The 22,875-nt window shown below is 42.9% G+C and overlaps 1 long non-coding RNA gene across 1 annotated transcript; it reads left to right on the forward strand.

Annotated features, from left to right (window-relative positions):
• Positions 1-10,504: 10,504 nt before the first annotated feature.
• LOC118254335 (uncharacterized) lies at positions 10,505-22,643 on the forward strand. Its single transcript, XR_004780655.1, has 3 exons — positions 10,505-10,611; positions 15,178-15,312; positions 21,396-22,643. It is a non-coding gene; the product is annotated as an uncharacterized LOC118254335 (long non-coding RNA).
• The last annotated feature ends 232 nt before the right edge of the window (positions 22,644-22,875 follow it).

Genomic DNA, 22,875 nt, shown 5'->3' on the forward strand with positions numbered 1-22,875 from the left:
AGCCCGGCGGAGGAGAGGCCAGGAGGGAGCCAGCAGGAGCAGCCGGCCGGAGCGGCGGCGGGGCCCCGCTCATCTTGCCGACGGGAGCAGCCCGGCTCCTTGCTCCCGTGGGTCGCCTTCCGCGGGCGCGCACCGGCTTCACCCCGCACCGCGGCGGCCTCAGGCCCGCGGAGCCCCCGGTCCTCGTCCCGGGGCCTGGCTCGGTTTCACCGCACCGTGAGACCGCAGCCAGGCTGGGGAACGGGTGAGCGGAGCCCCTGCACCTGAGAGCACCCGGGTTCGGCCCCAGCTGGGAGCTCTCATAGCAGCGGAAGGGAGAAAACGAGCCGGCCCCAGCCTGCGGGACAGGGGTGCAAGCAGCATCCTGCTCGGCGCTCATAGCCTGGGTGCCGAAAATTGGCGACCGGGCCCGGGAGGCGAGAGGAACCCCACCGCCCTCACCGCTCACAGCTCCCGGTGTCGCCTGCTGGGACCCCGGCTTAACGCGGGCGTCGCCGGTCGCTCCCAAGACAAGCCCAACCTGCCGGGAGCGGCCCTCAAACAGGCGCCGTGCGTGGGGTTAGACGAGGGCTCGTACTCTCGGTTAGCGCGTTTTGTCCCCGCTTCAGCACTGCGGAGCGCTGCTCCGGCGCGGCCGCGAACCGAGGGGACGAACGGGTCAGAGCCGGCCCGGAGTGCGCGCCGACGGGGCGCCCGGCCCGGCGGTAGCTTCGCGTCACCCCCGGCGCGGCGGCCGCCGGCCTTTTCCCGCCCTCTTCGTTGAGCCCCTCGTCCGGGCCGTCTTTGCCGGCCGATGCCCCCGCAGCCTCAGGTCTCGTTTTAAAACTGCGGAAAGAAATACTCGCTCCCCTGCTGCTGCTGAGCATAAATAAGATCAGAGTACGGAAATAAACGCGCAGCCAACCGGTCGGCTTTCCAGACGGGTGAAAATACTGAGGAATCGCATTAAAGAATTGAAAACACTGTTTAAAGGCACCCGTGTTAAAATTATAAATATTCTGGCGATTGCGCTTTATAGCGCTTAAATTACTACCGTTATTCAGAATTACGCAGCCACGAGTATGAATCATTTCTAAGGAAATCTCCAGTCTTTAATATGACGCTCCCACTTACATTTATTGTTCGTTTCAGACAAACGATTTTTAAAAATAGCCTTTTCATGACTGCAGTCACAAAATAAACGTTTGCAAACGCTAAATGAGGGTTGAAGAAACCTCTGGCTTTACTTTTTTATTGCTTTCCTATAAATTTAACTCATATTTTCACTATTGTCTCAGGAAAAATATGAAAACATGTATGGAATTAAATTAAATTAGGTAGCCTTAAATCACCGTAGTTTAGAGTAGAGTCACTAATTGGAAATATTTACGTTTGCTAGGCTGGGATTTCAGCAGTAAAAAGATACAGTATATCCCCGTTTTATCATAACCTGAGTCTACGGGAACATTTATATCATACCATTGTAAGAAATGATGTGTAGTTAAACAACATTTTTTAAGCAAGGCTTGTGTCTTTTTATGGTAACCCTCGGTCTTTAGTCAGGACCACTTCTCATATTACATGAAATGTACTTTAAGAAGTACTACCTGCTCCAGCTGTCCAGGAAAAACTGAATTATGGAACTAGGAAACATATGGCAGTTGCATATTGCACGAGTAAGGTACATATGAAAGTTATAAATTTCTTTTTTAAGTAACCATTGTAAACGCATTTTTATAGGTTTCACAGTATGTATTACATCTGTAATTTTAATTTTTGCAATATACCTTTTTAAAGATACCTATGTTTTCTGTACCCCAGGGAAGGAAACGCAAAGAGACGTTTATGCGTAAAAAAAAATTGCTGCGAGCAAAACAAACAAGCAAGGTAAATAAACGGGGAACCGGAGCTTCCGCACAATGGAAAGGACACTATGCCATCTATTGGCAAAGTAGTTATTTACAAAGCCAAGGGTACCCAAGCGAGTATTTTCCATTCTTTGAATACTGTGCGGCAAAGTGTCACAGTCATAGTTTTGGTGTATTACAAACAAATGAATAAAGACATTTCCATGGAGGTCCAGGAAAATAAAATAAAATAAAATAAAATAAAATAAAATAAAATAAAATAAAATAAAATAAAATAAAAGAACCAAGAAATAGGGGAAAAGAAAAAAAAAGAAAAGAAGAAAGCAAAGACAGTTAGTGAATTTATACCTCACAAATTAGGTCATTAACTCACAGGGGAATTTTTGCAGCAAATTGCAAACTCCCTTCTTGGAGCGTTGGGATGGGAGAGGTTTAGTGTTTTCGATTGTTCTATTACTGAACCATGTCAAAGAAGGCTTCCTTTCTTTCTTCTTTTTTCTTCTTTTTTATTTTATTTTTTTTCCTTTATTATATTTAAAAAAAAACCGCAAGGTTACTTAAGGACTTTATGGCCACAAAACTACTCAGTAGGCTGCTTTAGAAGCTGGCCTTATGCTCCGCGTTCAGTGAGACTTCCTCTGAAATTTACGTGAATCTCACTGCAGAATCGGGCCTCCTTTTCCCTCGTACATGTCCCCCGCCTCGAAGAGCTCGCGACAGTGCTCTGAAACGCGGGGGGAAAGGACTGGCTCTGCCGGGATGACAGCGACGAGAGCGGAACGGAGACCGGGGGGCATCGCCAAGTGCGCTTGTTGCAAGCGGCGAGAACGCTTCTCCTCCAGGAGAAAGCTACCAGCGCTTTTCCCGTTTCCAGGGAGGAGAGGAAAAGACGATGTTTCCCCACCAGCTATAAATAAACCGAAATAATCGTACAGATGCGAAGGGAAAAGTGTTTGAACGAAAGCCCCTGCCTCTCCGCCTTGAACTGGCTTTCTTCCTGCTTCTCTCACTTGCGAAGGACTTGGCTTTTCCCCTGCCTTAACTAGCCCTGCACTACTCAGTGGGAAATACGAGAGTCCTTTGTTTTAGTTTTCAACGTCGTAATCTCCCTTTTCGCTGTCTTCCCGCAGAAGGCGGCTCTGCGGTTCTTGTCTAGATATCTGCGTTGAGGGGAAATTCCAGGGAGCACCTGTATTTCTCGGCTTGAAAGGTTAATCTTTCCCCACACAGAAAAGAAAAAAAAATCCCTAAAATAACCCCCCCAATTCCCTCCGTCTAAAACCAGACCCCAGAGGACAGGAAAACATAAAATCCAGACCCTACACTCATACCCTTTTACTGCTCTTCTCGGTGTGAACGTGTGAGTCGATGGTGTTTTACAAAGTTTTCTGAATTTCTTGAAAGGCCGTTCCTGTGTTTATATGCGAGGGGAATTGAAACGCCCCGCTGCCTGAAGCGCACCTTCCCTGCCTGCCGTTGAACCCGGCAGCTGAAGCGGGGCTGGGAGCCCGAGGGCTTCGCCCCGGAGGCTCTCTCTCGGATTTGCGGCTCAGCCCTGCTCAGCTCGCTTTTCTGTCTTTCTCGCAGGCACCCCCGAAGCCCAGGCTAGCCCCGGGGTGCTGCGAGGGGGCTCCCCCGACAGGATCCGCGGCCCCCCGAAGCCGCAGCTCGGCCCCGGGCCGAGGAGATGCGCGCACACCGGCTGCCGAGGGGAAACCGCAGCTGCTCTACCTCGGCCCCGTCTGCCCCGTTTTAGGGGAACCCGGCGTGGGAACGGGGCCACCGCGCCCCGACGCCCTCCCGGGGCCACCCCGGCGGCGGGCGAGGGCGACTGGGGCGAGCCGTCGGAGCAAGGGGCAAGCGGGTAGGATCTCGGGTGGAAACCCGTTACTGGAGGAGAAAGCCGAGCCCCAGCTGGGCAGCACCCTTCCAAGGAGCCACCAAAGAGCCTTCTCTGCTGCGCAGCGGCTCCCCGCGTCGTCCCATGCCGGCGGAGCCCGTGAGCGCGGTCGGAGCCCCCGTGTCACCTGAAAAGAAGGGATTTGGCTCGCCGAAATTACATTCCTCTGCAATCAGCCAGCCCCACATACTTCCAGAGTAACATCCAGGAGATCATTTCCCCGGAGCTCCCTATCAAGTGTTGCATACATAATATATCTTTTAAATATATTGCTTTTTCGATGTGCTGAAAGGGAGACAGTTATTAAAAACTGTGCGAGCATTCTGCTTGTAATTACCCGGGGAGCGGGGCGAGGGCGAGGCGCTTGTGGAGGCTCCAGCTACGTGTCGCAAACCAGGGCTTGAAAGCCACTCTCCTTTAAGGTTTGCGTGTGTAAAGCCCCTTGGCGCCTTTTTAAAAATAAACCAGTGCGTGTGTGCGTATGCATACACATATACATGAGAATATACATCCATATATTATGTATAGATGTATATATGTGTGTATATGGAAACTTACATACGCACACGCGCATGCATGTTTATCGATTGAAGTCTTCCCCATTAAATATAGGCATGCCTTGTGGTCGGGATTCTTTCAGCCATTGATTTCCGTAGATAAATGCAATATTTTTCCTTTGTTGTTTCTCTCTTTTTTTTTTTTTTTTTCCCTCCTTATTTCTCTTTCTCTCCTTTTCCTCAGTGGAAAGTGCACAGTAAGTGTGAAGTATACATCATCGCCCGAGGAATTTGTCTTGAAAAGTCCTCTCAGCCCCCTGGTGTTCAAAGACTGAAGGATGGTTATTGATTATTGCGCCAGATCAGAGCCCGCGTTAAACGCTGGGGAAACAAACCAGGGCCTGGCTGCTGCCCGCGGCACGGCGCTGCGAGTCCTGCAGGGCACTGCGCACCCGCGGATCTCGCCCCCCCCGGACCCTTTTCCATCCTTTGCTTTTGTGCCCGTCCAGCAGCAAAGTAGCACCTGCGGGCAGTGCTGGAGCTGGGGACACCCCGAGGGGACGGGCTGCCAGAGCAGAGCTTGTGTGTACGTGTGTGAAGGGATATTTTGGATATATACGGGCATAGGCACACATATAAGGGCCTCAGCTGGGTGGAGGGGGCAAGCGCTGGGGTGTGCCCATGTGTTTGGACTGATGAGCTCTTGGGTATGCTTGTCAGTTCTCGCCATGCTCAATCAACCCTAAATCCACCACTGGATCAGTGAGAGGCCTCCCCAAAGGGGCACTGGGGATGGAAAGGGGCTGAGAACCCCCCTGGCAGCAGGGCAAAGCAGGAAGGTCAGTGCCAGGGTGTGCAGCAGGATAGGGTGAAGGCCTTGTTCAGGCTCTGCCCTAAGCACCTCACTCCAGGGGATTTAAAAGGATGTTGGGAGTCCCTGCCTCCCTGCCTGACCATAATTTCCTGGGTGGTTTTGGGTCTCCATGGGGTGCTCAACCTCCCAGCCTTCACCACCACAGTCAGTGATATTACATGGGCACAAGGTTCCCCGCATGCCTTGGGAAGTGTGGGGTGTTAGCAGGCGATTGCCAGCTCTCTGGATCCATTGCTTCTTTGGCCAGCCCTGAAATAAAGACAACATCTTTTACTCTTACAAACTACCAGCAATAAGGGAAGATAATATTGAACTTCTGCTGGTGAAAGATGGTGTTGTTTGGGGGGGAGCAAATAGAAGAGGGGTCTTGGAAGGCTCTGTGATCTCAGGCTTTAATTTGCAACAATTTTTATCTTGTACATAGAAGAAAGATAAAGTAAATTATAGATAAATTCAAAATGCATTTTAAATTTTATTATTTTCCTTTTTGAACTGCTTCCAGTTGAATTCATGACAACTGAGGTGTTTTGCTTTATGAATAAGAGCATCAACTACCCTACTGTGTCCTGTCAGAGTATCCTGGTATTTCTACATCCTCTCTAAGGTCCACTTTCAGACTTGGAGGAATTTGATCTGGGAATTCGGTTTTGGACCACTTTGTTTCCATTTTGCAAATGTGTGGATGCTGCAGTGAAATACACAGTGGTTTCTATTTCTTCCTCTCCATAGGGATGTTTAACTCCCATTGACACTGAAGTGAGTTATGCATATGTCTAAAGAGGAGAAGGGAGTCTTAGATCTTTTTCTCATCGTTTACATGAGATCAAAGGAAATCAAATAGAGTTAATGAAGGGCCAGATGGTGCTTTATTTGTGCTCTGGAAGACAGCGCAAGAGAATGGGAAGGAATATCTGTAGTTTAACCTGGCAAAGAGGAGGAAAACTTACTATCTTGTTTAATGGGCACTGGAGCAAGTATGCTATATCTTCAGAAGTGGGAAAGGTTTGCTTGTTTTCTCTCTCTCAGTAGATTTTGGATGCAGGGCTAGGGTTTCTTTTGGAAGGCACCGGTTGAACAGATTCCAGACTCTGAAATCATTCATATTTTGTCTTTTTTGGAAACACAAATTTCTTTGGGCCCAATCAATTCTTCAGATTTTGCTTTTAAGTTGTAGGACATGGGTGCTCTTCTAGTTCATGGAAAATGTGTAATCTAAGCTGCTGCAAGGAGGCAGGGCTGTAGTGGCAGGAGATCCTTTGATTTAGATCCTCACTGTGAATGAGATTTTGGCAGGAGAGATACAGGATGCAGTAAACTGTGCACACAGAGCAAGTCATATCCCAGAGGATGCAAACAGGGTAAGGACCATTCTGTTCTATGCCTCTGTGCCAGCTTTGGCCCCTCTCCCTGCTGATTGCTTGGCTCTGTCAGCTCCAGCTGTCCCCAGGACCTCCAGAGAGGAGATTATAGTCTTGGGCATAGCTAATGACAAGTTACTTCTACTCTCACCACTGGCAGGATTGTTTGAAAAGACATGAAAAGTTTGTTCCTCTCTAGACCTTATGCCAATCCTGCCAGGCTCTTTCTGATGTACTGCACCAAAAAGTATCCTACTTGGGAATTTGTAGGGGAAAATGGAGACATTTTTGTGAAGGATTATGCCCACCCATGCTGATCTTGCAGGGACGAGTCTATGGGGGCAGTACAGGCCATCTTATTACTTGCCTTGTGTACATCCCATCATTGTTTTAATGCATGACACACTTATTCAAGGACAATTTCTCACCAGGCCAGATTTCCCAATAGCTTGATGTCGTGTTTTGGCCTTGCATGATATTGTAATGCCAGTTGACAAAAAAGTTACTTCAGTGATGTTCCCCAAGGCTCCCTTTGTTGACAAACTAGCTTACTGGATTTGTAAAGCTTTGCAGTTGAGCTGAAGGCCTGGAGGCTTTCCTGTTTTAAAAGCAATGGGAAGAGATGTAGCTAACATCTGTACGTTTGTTTAAGGACACCAGAAATTCTTTGTGTTTACGGTTTATTTTCAGAAAATTGTACTGAGAATACCCTAATGGCAGTATAGCCCCATCTACTCTTTGCACTGGTACAAACCTAACATTACATCCCCAGCTGACATTATTTCCACCTGCTTTAAATGTGTTCATGTGCCTCTAATCCTGTGTGCAGCTTCACATTTGTACCCATTTCCTGTATTTTATAGGCACATGTGGTATGTCGAGGTTTGCAAATGAAAGCCCTCATTTTGTTCTGCTTGGTTTTTAACATTCATTTTCCCTGGCTGTGCTCCTTGCTTAAAAAGAAAGAAAAGAAAGATAGAAGCAGAAGAAAGAGAGAAAGAGAGAAAGAAAGAGAGAGAGGAAGAGAGGGAGGGAGTGGGGGAGAAAGAGAGAGAGAGAAAGAGAGAAACACAATTCCTTTTTCCTGGTTAGGTTTAAGAAAAACCTTGAGAACTTCCTTGCTCTTTTATATATCTAGCACTTTTATTAAGTGAGTGTGCAGTAATTTGGTGGGTTTACTAAGTAACTTGACAGTTAATGGGATACATCTGCAATAGATTCAGAAATAACTGGCTGCTTATAAATATGGAAAAGGCTAACATTCTCGCTCCTTTCAGTTATTTTGGGAAGTTCATATCTGCTTTAGCTCCACAGAAGTCGAGATTCTGTTAAAGAACCAGATACTCTGAAAGTCACTATCAAGTATAACAAAATCATCAGAGCTGACCCTTCCAAAACTGCAATTAAAAAAAATGAAACAAAACAAAAAAGTATGGATTTTAATCTAAAGGATATAAGAAGCTACATTGAAAAGCACACAAAAATATACACGTACCCGGAGATACACAGTGGCTTTATGAGGTTTGAGAGCATAAAAGAAACCTCAGCCATGTAAGAAAGAGTCCAGACCTCATTTTCTGCAGACAAATTGTCTGCTTCGCGTCAGTTACCCACACTCATATGCTTACTCATGCCTATGAAAAGAAGAATAACAGCATCAACATCCTTCACCTGGTGCACGATGACCCAGGGCTGGGAACCCTTTGGTGTTAGGGGATGGAGACCTGCTCAACTGCAGATGGAAATCTCTAAGAGGAAAAAAAAAGAAAAAGAAAAGAAAAAAGATCAATCCCGTATCCCTTAGAAAATTTATGTATTTCTTAGACTGACTTCTTCATGGCACAACAGTCAAGAGCTATTCAGCCCATTGAATAATTTTGAGGGCTAGCATTCACTAAAGGGAAGCTCATGGTGGTGCGAACCCATAGGAATGAACAGAAGAGATGAGGAAAAAAGACATTCATGCAGTTCCTCAGTGGGTATATCTAGTGTCCTGTGGTTCCTGAGGCAGGGGGTGAGGGGGTGTGGAATGGAAGAAGATGAAAGAAATAGCATAGACCTTTCCTGTGCCTGAGTAACTTCCCGTATGAGGAGCCAGTTCATCTAACATCTTTACTGCAGTACAATTAATTTTCATCTGCAAAATTTTAGAAGGCTTCAGACTGGTACTTCATGGTAGTGGAGACATATGTTTTTGATAAGCAGCTGATATGCCCTCTGTGGCACTGATGTATCTAGTCTTGTGATCCACAGGTCACTTTTTACTTGGCAGGGTCAAAAAGTTGGTAGTGGGAAGACCTTCCTCAGATTCCTCCTGCAGATTGTGAAAATTTCCCTATACCTCCTTGCCAAATGTCATTTAAAGCCCTGACATGTATCTGTTTATTCATCAGTATGAACAGAAGTGTAGAAACATAGTGCTAATGTTTATGTTCTAATTAAGGAATTCATTTATGTTGCCTCCTTTAAAAATATTCTCCTCAGAGAAAATATGATCCCAAAGCTGATTTATCAGGTTTAAATTTAAGAAAACTATATTGTCAGAACAACCACACATTCCTTTTTGCACCACTTTTCAAATCTGTTTCCTATTACCATCTCTGCATCAGACAAATACAACGAAGTTATTTACAGGCTGTGAAAGATACTAAATCTTTTCAGAGTAATATTACATTGGATCACAAATTCTCACTTTTAATAATAATTGACAACAAACTAAAGCTAAGGATACTCACAATTAGTAACAACAACACATAATGCTCTCCCAGTGCCTTGTATCTTCAAGACCCTATGCATTCATAAGCTGCCGAAGCCTTATTAACTTTTACTTTGGAAGGATGTTAAATATTGTTATCTCCATTTTACAGATGGTGAGAGAGGCTCAGTAGGATTGTGACTTGCTTAAATGCCTTGGAAAAGTTTAATTGCAGAAGCACGACCAGAGCTGGCGAGCTCTTGGCTCCCAGTTGTGTGAGAGAGCAAAACACGCATTTAAAAGCATCCTGTGCCGTAGGAATCCCAATTCCAGTGAACATCAGGGCTTGAAGAGCGCTGGGGCAGTGTGGCTCCTCAGAGGCCTTTTGGGCTCCCAGCTCCCATTAACTTTGAGTGATTTTGGAGCTCTTGAAAACTCCTTTCAGTCCTCTGAGAGAAATGCACAACACCTGTGATTCATAGATGAAATGGAGAGGCAGAGCAAAAGCTCAGAGCTATGGCCAGGCCCATGTGCAGCTCCGCTGCCATTCAGAAGCTGTCAGGCTGAGAGCTGAGCAAGTCCTCCCAGGCTGAAGAGCCGGGGAGAGGCGGCGGTGTTGCCAGCTCTCCTCACTGACATGATTTCCTCGGGAGCAGAGCCAGGAAAGATCTGAAGGCTCCACCCCTCTTATAAAATTCAGCTCTTGCCATCAGGAGGAAAACCTCTTCGCCTGGCCCCCTGTGCCTTGCCCTCCACCTCCAGGAGAAGGCAACATCTCAGGTGGCTGAGCCTCCTCAGGCTCTCCGCACCCCTCTTCCCTGCCAGCCCCTGCTGGGAAGGAGGGAACTGAGAGCTGGGTTTGTGTGCTAGCATGTGTGATAGGAGTGCAAGAGTGAAGAACTGGTGTGCAACTGGGAAGCAGCCCCTTGGGACTCAGCCAGGCAGGGCAGCAGGGACCAGGGTGGGTGTAAAGGGTCAGGTGGCAGCATAAACTGTTGGCATGTGTAGGTAGGGGTACATGGCATGAGGCACACAGGTCCTCAAATGAAGGCGAAGTCAGGAGGAGCTGTGAACACCCTAATGACCAAAAAGCTACAACATTTCCTGGTGTCGGGGCCTTGGCAGGTCTCCCTCACCCACATGCGGTCTTGCACCACTGTGTCCACCACAACCTTTGGAGATGAGGAAGGGAAAGTAGTTAAAACTCAAAGGAGGGACCAAAGATATCCCTCATGCATGGATGTGTCTAGTGGTGTCTGTGTCTTACTTTTGCCCAAATAATTATATTTTTCTTTGGTGATAACAACGTGCAAATTGTCTTGCCAGCAGGAGAGAAACTAGAAATTGCATGGAGGAAGACCAGCTACCGAAAAACACTGGTGAAAAGGGAAAGAAATACTTGGATGGGAGAGAGGACACCAAAAGCATGGACAGAGTTGGGTGAGAGAAAATGCTGGAGAAGGAAAGACATCCTTGCAGCCTTAGCTGCTGCTGCAGCCATCCTTTAAGGACCAGATGCTCCAAGATTTTCAGTCAAAGTTTTAAACTCCATTCCTTGGCTATGACTTTTGGCCTTAGACAATGCTCAAAGGGATGCAGAAACCATTTACAGCACGGTTATGAATATTTGTGGTCTATGTTTAGAAATGTTTTGGTGGCTTCATCAGATTAAAACATTTTGGGGATGTGTATGGCTAAGTGAGTGCTTACTACTAGGAAGATCTCAAGGTAATTCTGAATAATGAAGAATGAAAAAAGTCTCCGTTATGTGGGAGAAACTACTAGGGCAGAGGACCTGCCTTCTAGGCCAAAACCTATTAAATTCAAGGGAAAAACAACTTTAAGATGGCCTTGTGCCTACACTTAGAAATTTAATTGAATTTGGAGTAGGCTTTATAGACTGAGAGACTCACAGCATGAGATTAATTATTCATTGCAACGATGGCAAACACAAGCAGTAAACTGGCCAGTTGGTCCTATCCAGAATATAAAAAGAATCTAATGGGGGTGGTCAGGATAAATCAGGTAAAATCTCTAGATGGTAGAATGTCACCTGTCCAGGGGCCGGGATGGGGAAAGGTTAAGGTCTCTGGCAAAAAAAAAATTTGCTTTTTAATGTTCTTTTTGCTTGAACATGTTAATGTCCCATAGACCTGTTCTTTACATAATTCTGTTTGCACAAGATGAAGGGGGTACCAGAGCTTTGCCAGCTTCATGTAATTCATTGCAAAATCCTTGAAAATACTGTTTAAAAATATTTATGCAGGAAAAAAAAAAGTTATTTCACACATTTCTAGTCAGCAGCCAGCTTTTTAAAATAAACCAATCTGTCCTCAGAAATAAAAGAGAAGAAGAAATAAAGATCCAAATTCGCAGTTGGTGTAAATTACCAGACTTCCACTGAAGTCAATGTAGAGTTGCCAATCTAAACTAACAGAGAATCCAGTCCAGAAACTGTGAACGCCATTTTAGAAGTCTTTGAAATAGGGTCTGTGAAACATTATGTGCCTGTAGAGTACCTCGCAGAATGGTAAAGTGTGGGGAGAGCCTGCAGGTACCCCAGGACATATAGCAAACAACAGTACCGTAACTGAAATTTTGCTTGAGAAATGTCCTATCAGTTAAAGTGAAGTGTTTAGAGGGTACAAACAAATTGCAAGTATCAATCACTAGTTGCTTCTCCAGTAAACCAATTGACATAGGAACTAGAGTTTTCTCATGCTAACAAAGTTAAATATTTAACCATAATGTTAAGACAATGAAATAATGAAATACATTTTTTAAAATTATTTACTTATTGACATAAAGAAACAGTGGAGTCCCATGTCTCTCCAGCAGATCATGTATCTGAAACTAGGAAAGCTTCCTCTAGACTAGTTCTGTTTGGTGTCTTCTTTGTCATTTACCCTTTTACCTACTGGGAACTGTACAATTTTTAAAGAGCATGTACCTTCTCATTCCTTTTTGGATTTAAAAGGGTGATCTCAGCACCCCAGGCGGGATTGCAAAGGTTATTGGTTATTCTAATCCATTAAAAGTCTCTCTGGAAGGGTCAGCTCATGACTGGACTATTCATCTTGAAAAACAAACCAGCTAAGCCTATGGCAGTGCACAGATCAAGTATTTTCTTATTTGTTCTGTGAACATCATGGCAACCTTCTTATCTCACCCTTATGTTGCATTCTATAAGTTGGGTGTTTTTTTGTTGTTGTTTCTTTTCTCCTTGCCTTGCCCCTCCCCTGCCCTCCCCTCCCCTGCCCTCCCCTCCCCTGCCCTCCCCTCCCCTGCCCTCCCCTCCCCTCCCCTTCCCTTCCCTTCCCTTCCCTTCCCTTCCCTTCCCTTCCCTTCCCTTCCCTTCCCTTCCCTTCCCTTCCCTTCCCTTCCCTTCCCTTCCCTTCCCTTCCCTTCCCTTCCCTTCCCTTCCCTTCCCTTCCCTTCCCTTCCCTTCCCTTCCCTTCCCTTCCCTTCCCTTCCCTTCCCTTCCCTTCCCTTCCCTTCCCTTCCCTTCCCTTCCCTTCCCTTCCCTTCCCTTCCCTTCCCTTCCCTTCCCTTCCCTTCCCTTCCCTTCCCTTCCCTTCCCTACCCTCCCCTCCCCTCCCCTCCCCTCCCCTCCCCTCCCCTACCCTACCCTCCCCTACCCTCCTCTACCCTCCCCTACCCTACCCTACCCTACCCTACCCTTTTTTTCTTCATCAGATTCCTTTAGGTTGTGAGAAGGATGGTGAAAATTCACCTTCAGGGCATGAAGAGATGGGTATTTGGAGAAGAATGGCTGGTATGCACTTACTCTCCAGCCCCTGGGGTCTCCTCCTGCTTGGTACCTCCATCACTGTGCATAGTGGTGCTTGATGCCATGGCTGGGCTGACGCATGACATGCTGGCTCCTTGGCCAAGGCCCACGGCTGTGTTTGCTCAAGATATAACTTGATGGGACCTAGTTCCAGCCCTCTGGGTACTACTATAATATTAGTGTTACTGTACAATAATAATAACACGAGTACATATTTTATGAGCACTCTGCTCTCACTGCTGGAAAAAGCGGCCAGTACTGGAAAGGAAACATGAAGATTTTTGGCTGAAAATCTCCTGGTGAACTTCAAGAGAGACTGGGGGCCAGGTCCTCAGGTGACATAACCTGGCAGCTTAGCCTCGCCTCGGTCGATGGGAAAGTCTGGGTCTCAATGTATAAGAAATGACCATGATGATTTTTTATTATTATTATTTTTTTTAACTGTAGCAGTCACCACCAGGCAGCCAAGAGGTGCTTGAATCAAAAAGCCTGGAGTCTCAACAAGCAAAGTCTGAGGGCATGGGAAAATCAATGCTCTGAGCCTTCCTCCACCAAGCACTGAGCTCGGCTGGAAGTGTGGCCACTGAGGTCCTGGGGTTAGCCTTACATCACTGGAGGTGGGAGCAGACACATACCCTCTGGCTTCTGCCAGAGCTAAATATAAACCCCTGATGGCTTAAATAAATCCCGTGGGGAAAAGCAATGGGCTTGAAAGAGAATGGGGGGTGGGAAAGGGGGCAGAGGCGGTGCGAAGGAAGGGATAAACAGCTACAGTGTTTTGACATAGCAAAAACAGAGAAAGGAAGACCTATTTTTGGGCAGCAGTTAAGAGTAAACCCTGGAGGGAAACTGAAGGTTACATGCCCTTCCTTACATCCATGAGATGCCCAATTGCCTTTGGTGAGAAGCTTGCACCAGCCTCTGCTAGCTGAGGATAAAGTGACTTTTCAAGCCTGTGAACTCTTCTGGACAGGAACAATTCCATGTGAAGTGCTTGGAAGAGCCAGGCCCAGGTCACTAATACAGATCCCTAAGCACCAGCAAGGCTGCTAATTAAGAACAAGTCATTTCCAAAGGTTACAGTCTATTGTGGCCAATGGTCAATAGCAAGCAAGCACTTTCCTATGTCTGCAAAGAGAGAGCTGAATAACATAGGCTTTGTTGTTATATATTATAGGAAAAAATCCGTGGGGAAAGTTTTACATCTTTGCTGTGGAAAAAAAAAATAAAAAGGAAAAAGAAAAAAAATGGGAAAAGGCAACATACTCTCTTGTATTAAATGAAGTTTAGAATATGAAATGGTTGAATGCTCCACATTACAGAAGTAAATTCTTTCCCTGTGGAAGAAGAGTGCAAGTGTTTGTATTATTTTTACGTCATCCAACTATCTGGCTACATATGTGTGGAATATTAAATGCATACTTTGCAGTAATGCATTTGTTGTGTACTGTTGGATAAGATCACCAATAGAAAAGAGATTTAGTAGGTACCCAGTATAAAACTCAGACTTCTAATTTTCCATCATTGTTTTATCTTAAGCTATAACTAATAACTATAAAAAACATCTGTGTCCCAACTACCCTCAAAGGAGTTTATTAAGCAGATCTTCACATTTTTATAAAACTGTTCTGATAGCTTACTTGTTTCACAGGAAGAAAGAAAGAAAGAAAGAAAGAAAGAAAGAAAGAAAGAAAGAAAGAAAGAAAGAAAAAAAGAAAGAAGGAAGGAAGGAAGGAAGGAAAGAAGGAAAGAAAAAGAAAGAAAGAAGGAAGGAAGGAAGGAAAGAAGGAAAGAGAAAGAAAAAAAGAAAAAAGGAAGGAAAGAAGGAAAGAAAGAGAAAGAAAGCAAGCTTTCCTGTCAGAATAAATTAATTAGGTCATGGATTAAATGTGTGTTCAGAAACTGGTAAAGATGAGGAGTAATATTCTCCTTTTTCCTTGAAGAAGGTTTTAGGAAACAAACTTTTTTTTCCTGAACTGTAGATATTTGTTCTTTGACAACAGTCCTTTCAAAAATCTTACTGGAATTCTTCAAATGCGGACTGGTAGATTCAAGTTTTAAAGGCGTCTAGGAGCTGCAATGGGTTATTTACTGGTTTTCACAAATGAAGAGTATCTATATTATTACAGGAAGTGGGATTAGAACTAGGTATTTTTTTCTCTTTTTCTTTCACTGACACATTATTTTTCTTTTCATGTCATCTCTGTACCTCCCAGGAGCAAATAACAGAAGAGAAATGCTAAATAGGAAGCTGACCGTGAAGATCATTCCCAGGAAACTTTGCTTAAATATTGAAAACAAAGATGGAAAATATAATACTGGAAAAAAAACTCCAACATATGAATAGTATGGTAGGATACTTAACATTTTATTGCTGCTTTTATTTTGGATGTATTTTAAATTATAAAATGCCTCAATAGTCAGCTTTCAACTGAAAGTTTGTTTTCTGATTTGATTTCATTTTTCATCTTCTTACAATTATTATTGTCAGATAGAGGCAATACTCGTTCTTAGGATTTGTCTGTTACTATTTGTGTTATTTGCACAATTTTGTGTTTTATTATTGTGAATGAATTGTTCTAAGACTTGTTAAATTTATTATAATATTGAAGACAATTTTATTGTGCTACATTTGTTTCAAGATTCAAATAGAAGATTTCTATGTGCTCGACCCATCCCCCACGTGAAATCAGTAGTCTTAAGCAGTTCCAGAATTTTTTTTCTGATAATTTTTTACAGTCGCTGGTCTGAGTAACAAAAAGACTTTGATAAGATACAATGAGATGAATCTTGCAAAGCAAAAGGAATGAGTTTTGCTGATTTTGGTGTAGATATCACAAATGTCATCATGATTGAATGAATATTATAACAGGAACCAGCTGATTTTATAGACAAAAGTCCTGATCCTCACTTTGATAAATCTCTTCTTATCTGAATGAAGATTGCAGTATTAGACCCACATGGAACTTGGTCATAGGCCAACAATGGGAAAGGGAACAGATTTTTTTTTTTTTTTTCTCAGCCAATGTGCTGAGAACAGAGACATTATTTTGTGATTAGAAATCTGACTCTATTGTTGTGCAGATCTATTCTAGCTATTGTCATATAAGAGAGAAAAAGGGCAAGTGAAGTAAAAACCCTTCTCCCTTAATAAGAGTTACTCTTCACCCATACTCACAAGATCCTTACAATCTTATTTACTCTATAATCCTCCAGTGACCTGTTATATATGAATGGCTGTATGCCTGCATTTGCACAAAGATGGCAGCAATAGTACCACATATGAAACTTCATATCATGCTCCTGTAAACTCCTTGGTGAGGCTGGGGACCTGGCTCAGATGTTGTGATCAAAATGTGCTTGCATATGACGCTTTGTGGTAGGTACTCCAAAAGTATCCTGCTGCTCTCTGCAAGGAGGCGAATACACAGCTGAAGGATGGTGGGACTTCCACTCCTGCACCTTGTAAGACCCCTCTCAGCCACAGTTAACTTTCTTCTGCCTCTGCTAGGACTGTGGGTCAAATCCAAAGAAGACAAAATGCAATGAACTGTTCTCTGGAGATTTAAGGGCCAACTATCAAGCACTGGACAAAATTGTAAGCTGAGTATTCTCTGCTATATGGATATCTAAGAGAAATATTTCATGACATTTCTGAGAAAATAGGAATTTTTCAGTTATTTATCTCCCATGGAACCAAGACTTGGAGCAAATTAAATGCTACTTCTATTCCCAAAATTTAGGGCTCTAAGTTAAATGAGCTCTTGATCTGTGTTGCAGAAACCTTTGGTGACAAGGTTAAAAAACAAGGTTAAAAATTTAAAAAGCCATCAGATATGCCTACTCCATGACCCTACAGGAATTGCAGTCATTAGTCGTGTTGGACCATGAATCATACAGAAGTCATATACCCATAGAAATACCACCAGGTATCTTTATTGACAACACCATCCCGTGAGGACTACAAATAGGCATTTAGGTAGTTTATCAAAGCCTATGAGTATGGCAGGATTGTTGTTGAACTCCCTACCAATAACCAAATACATTTGGACTTTAGAAAGCATGCTGCATTCATTAACAGGCAGTTAATTAATAGCAGTGGTGAGTTTGTGGAACAGCTACTGATGTTTAATAAGCTTTTTGTCTCTGACAGTTATGGTAGCATGTATTAGCAGAGCCATGATATATCAGATTCAGGTAGCAGGGTATTACACATATTTCTTACCAAATGGCTACTGTTGAAATGGAATCTATCTTCATTAAGCAAAAACACACCTGTTCTTTCAATGCCCATTGCAGGATTAACATTTACCACTGTTTTTTTCTGATGTGTGCTGTAAAGAAATGTATGCTTTAGTACATAAGAGGTCCAAAAGGCTAAAACAAGCTATGGTCTATGGAAAAGCTAGAGAGGGAATTGCATTTAGTACCAGACAACAGAAAAGTCAATCAGGTCAAACTACTCTTCGTGTTATTCACAGGCAGCTGGGTAACCACTTGTACTTTAGTCATGTCCCTTCTCCCTCCCCACTCCTAAAACTTCATTATAACCAAGCCTTTAAGAGCATTCCACCTCCCCACTTGAAAGAACATGCACCTGCATCAGGGTATAGGTTTAACTTTCTATGGGTATTCAACATGGATTCTGAGCTGTCCTCAAGAAAGGACAGGTGCACAAATACACACGTGCAAACACGCTGGGAAGCAGAAGGAAAAACTGTACATCATTATTCATCTCCCTTCTATCTGGACTCATGGGAAGATGACAAGGATTCAGATCTTACAATTTCAATTATTTATTTCTGCTACTCACATACAATCTAAATTCTAGATGCTTCCTTCAACCATGTTTTCTTCCTAAAGAAGTTTTTGGCAATTATATTATTTTTATAATTTAATTCTTCTGAAGAATGAATGAAGTTTGAATGTGCAACTTAACTTACGGTTGAGGAATGTTAACAAATTACAGAGTTGTTGGCTGGATTAATTATTCTCCTTTTCAAGCTGCCTTCACAAAACTGCTTGACTCTGTGCATATTTATATACATTTTCATGCAAAATGACAATGGCTTCTAGGTTTTTGTAGATCAACACAAAGCCAGGAATTTTATTTTGGCCTCATATTTGGTGCTGATCTCTCTTTCTTTTCAATTTTGTCTCTGTTTAACAAGAGAACTAAAACTTTTCCTTATATCATTGTATAAGCTGAAGGGTAGTTTCATTTGCAACAAAATTATTAAGGGCAGATAAAGGAGAGGGAGGGTGGCAATTGTGAAGAACAACAAAGGTTCACTAGAAAATCTTTGAACCAAAAGGTGATCTGCATTATCAAAGTCCCTGAGAACTCCGCTTTATGGCTTAATATATATAACAAAATTTATATATATATAAATATCTATCTTCCAGGCTTTTGTGAGTCTCAATGCAACCTTAACAGTAATACAGTTTTATGTTTTAATTTCCTTAAAGGAAAGTCTTCTTTGGAACCCATGAATGTTTCAGTGTTTTGGAAATATCTAAATAGCTGTTAAATATCTATAGAGACCTATGATTTTTTTTATCCCCTCAGCAAATGTTTCATGCATTATTTTGAGAAAAGGGACTATATGTACTGTAAATAATACAGAAAAATACGTATCTATGCATTAGCTGATAAGCTGAAATAGTTCTGTCTGTTAGTTAATTATCCAAATACTAAAGAAAAGTTAGGCTAATGATTTCCAGACAGTTGTTATGCCATATCATGTTAAAGCAGCTGTTAACCATATGCACTACTGTAGCTCTGCTTATATTAACCATTATGAAATTTTCCTTGGGGAAAAGTGCTCACGTGCTTGCAGAGAACCTCTTTGCCCTCTTTTAAATGAAATAAGTTGGTTATTCTTAGAGCATGGTGAATAATTTGTAACAAATCATTCGGTGATTTTCTCCTGCTCGTGAATAGAGATTATGTTTTTCCAAAGCCACCATGCACCTAAGGAACTGAAGTCTCACAAGTGGTTTGAGACATGTCTGTGGCTTGCAATGGAGCAGTGGGGAGCACTGGGAGAGCTCTCTCCAGGACTGGCACTGGTGTAGTTGCACCAGTGCAGCGCTGAGCTCTGCTGTCTTCATGGCTTTGGGATGCAAGGCCACATCTCCTACCAGCACTGCACTGTGTTGCACCAGCCTGTCAGCTCATCTGATGGCGATCCTTGACACTACTACACCGGTCTTTTGCACAGGGAGACAGCCTTGTAGTGGGATAGGATTTCATCTCAATTTGCGAGAGAGAGAGAGAGAGGGAGAGAGAGAGAGAGAGAGATCTGTGAATTCCTAGGGGCTTATGGCAGCAAATATTATAGTGAAAACCACGAGAGAAACAAGATTTATGGACAGAGGTAGTCTCTTTTATTAGGCTGACTAATATAGTTGGAAAAAACAGACAAGGCTTTGGGTCAAAAACACTTTTACAGGTCCAAGATAGAAGCATATCTTGAGGACAGCTTGTGTGCATGGCAGCTTGGCAGCTTTTTTTTTTTTTTTCTTCCAGTTAGAACAGCTACAGCATGAGGCATTGTGCTTTAATCATAAACATTGCTTGACTTTTCTTAAATTATAAAAATGATAAGATGACATACACCTATCACCAGTTTAATGAGTATCTACCATCATTCTCATCAAACTTGCAGACTAATTTATCATCTTAAGTTGCCCAAAAGAAGGCTACCTCTATTAACTCAGTGTGAACATATACCTACATATATTTTAGGAATATTTGTCTGGGTCTGTTACTTTGTGTCTCAGTTACATTCACTTTACATGAGCATTCAAACAAGTCTTCACAAAAATAAATAAAATTTAAGATGAAAGTAGTTTTATTGAACGATGAACACAGAAATGTTTTGTCTTAAACGTGAGCCTACCCCGGTTACATCATGAAAGATTCACATTTCTTCTCTCTGACTTCCAGTCCCACAGCTGGGAAGAAGGCAGTTGTACTGTATTCATATAGGATTACCACCTGTGAGACTTTAAGACCTGTTCATTCTGTCCAATGTGGATAAATCCTAGGTGTTGAACTACAAAAAGACATGAATGGATGGATGGATGGATGGATGGATGGATGGATGGATGGATGGATGGATGGAAACCAGAGGAGAGTACTGACTGTGATCAAAGGTCTAAAATTATATCTTACAAGTAATGGCTGAAGGAATTGAGATTGTTTTGTCTGCAGTAGAATAAAAAGGAATTGTGATAATAGTCTTCACATACATGAGGGTGGCAGCAAGAATGAAAAAAATATTTTCTGCCCTTTGTGCGTAAAAGAAGAAATAATTTAAACTAGGAACATGGCAGAGATGAATCGACTAGGTAATTCCTTAGTGTCCCTAAAACACCTCTTTTCTCTGATCTTATGATTGATGACTATGTGATGTTTGCAATAAAATGCACAGAAAAGATGTCCTACAAAATTCTTTTGCTCTTCTCAACTGAATGCTTGACAGTGAAACAACAAAGGATTTTTTTCCTTTCAAAAAAAATTAGTGTTTTCATCTGAGACCCGACTGTCACGATATAGTGATGTTATACTGGCGCAACTCAAACACCCCCACAATGATCTGTAAGTTATTTCAAAAGTGTATTATTCAGTTTTAATATTAGGGAATCACTGAACAGAATAAGCCCATTGTCTTGTTGAAAAGAAAGGTCCAGAAGATACAAGCTTGCATTATGGCCTAGTAGACATTTCTGAGCACAGATATGTCCCCTCCGCAACCCAGCCGCTTGCTCAAATGTCTGTTCCTGCTTCTGACAGATCTGAAAAATCACATTTTGCAAAGAGACCAAACCTGCTCAGACAGTGACAAATAATTTGAAAATAACTGGTCTGACCGGGTGTCCGAATTGTTGACAGAAGGGAAATGTTGATGTGTGCAACAAGCACAGAAGATGAAAGCCTTTCCCTGGCACTTTTCTTGCACGGAAGCCCTTATTCTGACCTGTGGCCTCACCAAATGACCTGTGAGCAGAGAAATGGGAGAGTAGAAAACAGCTTCTCCTAGGAGTTTTTTTCTGAAGAAATGTTTGCCCCAGATGCTGCAGATATATCTTTTATAGTGCTTGCTATCTATCTGTAAAGAGTTAGTGAAGTGGTCTGGAAAACCAGATACTTTTGTTTTTCACATATGTACTTTTGCTTTTCAGATATAGCAAGACTATATTATTATTTATACTGTAAATTTATGCATTTTCTCTTTATTCTTATTTTCTCAGCTGAGAAACTGGTCTGGTAGAGCTGTGCATGGCTCCATCACACCCCTCTGGTGCCCCTTTCCTCCCTGTCTGGGCACTCCTGGCTCACCCCTGGAGGCAGGACGCTACTCCAGGTGGACCTTGTGTCTGGCTCCTTATGGCACTTAAATGTCCTCACATTCTGCTTCTCACACAGATCCTCAGTGCCACCATGGAGTCCTGGGACCAAGGATTATGCTTCTGACTCCTCTGCTTTCCTTGCCAGGCAGGAGCCCTGGGCAGCCTGATTCTTGCCTACAGAAGCTTGTGGCATAAATATCATCTGGCATGCAAAGTATTGCATATTTTTAAAGGCCTGAAAGTACACTGGGATAGTGACTGCTTCTCCCTGAGTATCTAGAATATGAACACAATGATACTTTTGGATTAATTCAGAGCTATACCCCAGAAAAGTAACTTACAAGACTGTATCCGTATGTATGTTGGTCCATTAGACCTGTTTGTCTCACAAAGTAGGAGAGGTTTTTTTTGTTTGTTTTTTGTTTTTTTTTCAGATGTTTCCTGTGGGGTAAGAGCTTTGTATGGCCAGATTATTTGGAGATACTGCTTTAAATGACTGTGATCTTGCTGAACTCTTATGATGCTTTTCTCATATTTTAATCCAAAAGAAAGTACATACCAGACCTTTTCATCCTGTTCTCCAAACTCTTTACCAGTGGAATGACCTACTATGGTTGCAGCTGGAAGACGTTTTAATTAGCTGCCAATGATGTCATGTCCATGTCTGTGTTAAAGGCACAGGTCTAAGTGTTCCTTTTTATTTAATGTACTGCAGAAATTCCATTTTGGGATAGCATTAATACGCTTCAGAGCCAATCTTGTATTTCTCCTGTAGTTAAGACACTTGGCCTTCAGCCCCCTGACTTCTGACACTACCACAGTTGTGCTATAATCATCCAGAAATACACTGCCTGTTGTGTTTTATTGCTCATGTGAAAACTGTCCAATTCCTTGTCAGTTGACAAGGGAGGAGCGCCGCATTGAAGGATTGCACAGCAGTGTGTCTGGGAGCTACGTTATTTCACACCAGCAGCAACCTTTCAGTGTTTGCACTGTAGCCTCATAGAGTGTTGGTGCTTTTGCCATACAGCAGAGAGCAAACTCTATTGTAGTCACTCTCTCTGCCAGAGAGACTGACTCATGTTGCCAAATATCTCCCCTCAACACATTTATTGAACATTAAAACAGCAGAATAGCGTTGAATGAAGTCCAGTAATTTTATAGGATATATTTTAGTCACTAGACTTTGAAGACTAGTCCAATGTTAATTATAAAGTTTCTGTGTCTGGATAACATATTGTTAACAGTTATTTTGTAAGTGCTAATGGCAAGATGGAAGATTTCCAATAGTTTTATTGAGGAAGTGGCAATTAAAATGTTGAGCGCTGCAACATACATACAAAATAAAAATAATCCTGCATACACAGCATTTTATGTTTAAAAAAAAATAAGGAAAACGGAAAAAAACAGGGATGAAATTTTTCCTTTGAAAAAATGCAACCATTTTATTTCTAAAAAGTTTTGCTTTTGAAAGAAAATAAACATTGATTTACTTGCCAACTTCAAATGTCACAAGCCTTGAACAAGTTTGACATTGTTTAAAAGCACATCGTGAA

This window comes from Cygnus atratus, chromosome 3 (assembly GCF_013377495.2).
Source record: "Cygnus atratus isolate AKBS03 ecotype Queensland, Australia chromosome 3, CAtr_DNAZoo_HiC_assembly, whole genome shotgun sequence".
NCBI lineage: Eukaryota > Metazoa > Chordata > Aves > Anseriformes > Anatidae > Cygnus > Cygnus atratus.